This window comes from Nematolebias whitei, chromosome 18, assembly GCF_014905685.2.
Source record: "Nematolebias whitei isolate Nwh7 chromosome 18, NemWhi1, whole genome shotgun sequence".
Taxonomy (NCBI): domain Eukaryota; kingdom Metazoa; phylum Chordata; class Actinopteri; order Cyprinodontiformes; family Rivulidae; genus Nematolebias; species Nematolebias whitei.
In genome coordinates this window covers 21,350,712-21,352,618 of record NC_056515.1, presented here as the reverse complement: position 1 = coordinate 21,352,618, position 1,907 = coordinate 21,350,712, and positions in this window count along the sequence as shown.

Sequence of the window (1,907 nt, the reverse complement as noted above, 5' to 3'; positions counted from 1 at the left end):
AAGTTGGAGGACAAAAGTCGATCGGTGCATCTGGACAGCAAGGGGTTAACCCTTCACAAATCTGCAGCAGGAGAAATGTGTGTGCGTGGCAGAGAAGGAGATCATCTGATCAGCTGCAGGAGGGAGCTTTCCCTCGCAATTGTGGGCTTCACACATGGTGCATAATCATTTAAAATAATTTATTTCAAATAAACAACCCATTGCTCATCCATCTATCAGCCAATTGTGTCATGTCCATTCTTATATTGAAAACCCACTATATACTGTAGTGAATCTGCGATAAACGAACCGCAAAGTCGCGAGGGACTACTATATTTTAATTTGTTGTTAAACATCTACATTTATCTACATTTATAAACACTCCATTTCTGGCAAGTGTCACCCCCCTTCCACTTACTTGACGGAACCGTCAAGTAAGTTGGTCTCCAAACCGATACCGTCCCTGTTTATTGTTGTCCAACTCCACGTGAACCTCCAGGCACCTGCCTGTGGCTGCCTATGTGCTTCTCCAACCCACGTATGACTGCCTGGTAAACTCGGCACTCAACTCAGCCACCCTTTTAGGGGCAGAGATGTTGTTTTTCTTTTTTTTTTCATTTAGTCTATATTTATACAGGTAGTCTCATTGAGCCACGAGAACTCATTCTCCTCCTCTAACCTCTGCGCCACCACTCCCCGTTTTTTAAGGGTAGAGGATGAAATGCTTCTCTTGAAAGCACCGATAATCGTATGTGATATTAAGAAGCTGTGTTGTGTCATCTGTTGTGTTTAAAATCAGTGTTTATGTAATTATTTTCAGTTTACATATCCAATATACGTTTTATTTATTCAAGGCAGTCATATTTGTTCACAACTTTATTATTAGTAAGCCTGAGAATTGCCTGATCCATGGAAATAAATTAATAATCCATGGAGACAGTTCCCACCTGCCTGAAGACTGCCACCATCATCCCAGTCCCAAAAAGCTCTACAGTGACTGGTCTGAATGACTATCGGCCAGTGGCCCTCACCCCGATAGTCGCTAAATGCTTCGAAAAACTGGTCATGACTCACATCAAAACAACCATCAACATCAACGAGGACCCTCATCAGTACGCATACCGTGAGAACCGATCAACAGAGGATGCCATCTCCTCTGTGGTCCACACTGCACTCAACCACCTGGAGCAGAAAAACTCTTACGTCCGTATGCTCTTTGTGGACTTCACATCCGCCTTCAACACCATGATCCCCCAAACCCTGATGGACAAACTATCCACACTAGGACTAAGCCCCTCCATCTGCAACTGGGTACTAGACTTTTTAACAAACAGACCACAGTTAGTGAGGATCCACAACCTCTCCTCCTCCACCATAACCCTCAGCACTGGCTCTCCTCAGGGATGTGTGTTGAGCCCCCTTCTGTTTACTCTGCTCACATATGATTGTGCAGCTACCCATCCAGGCTGTCACATTGTAAAGTTTGCAGATGATACAGCGGTGGTGGGATGCATCACAAACAATGATGAGTCCAGCTACAGGCAAGAGGTGGAACACCTGGAGAGCTGGTGCAGAGAGAATAACCTTCACATCAATGTGAAGAAGACAAAGGAGATGATTGTGGACTTCAGAAGGAACAAAAACACCTACACCCCCCTGAACATAAGAGGATCTGCGGTGGAAGTGGTCTCCAGCTACAAGTACTTGGGTGTACACATGAATGACAACCTCAGCTGGAGCAACAACACCACCAGCCTGATCAAGAAAGCTCATCAGAGACTCTACTTCCTCAGACGGCTGAGGCGAGCTGGTCTGGGAAGCTCAGTCCTCACCTCCTTCTACAGGTGTGCAGTGGAGAGCATCCTGTGCTCGAGCATCAATGTGTGGCATGGAGGCTGCACAGCTGCAGAAAGAAAAGCTTTGCAGAG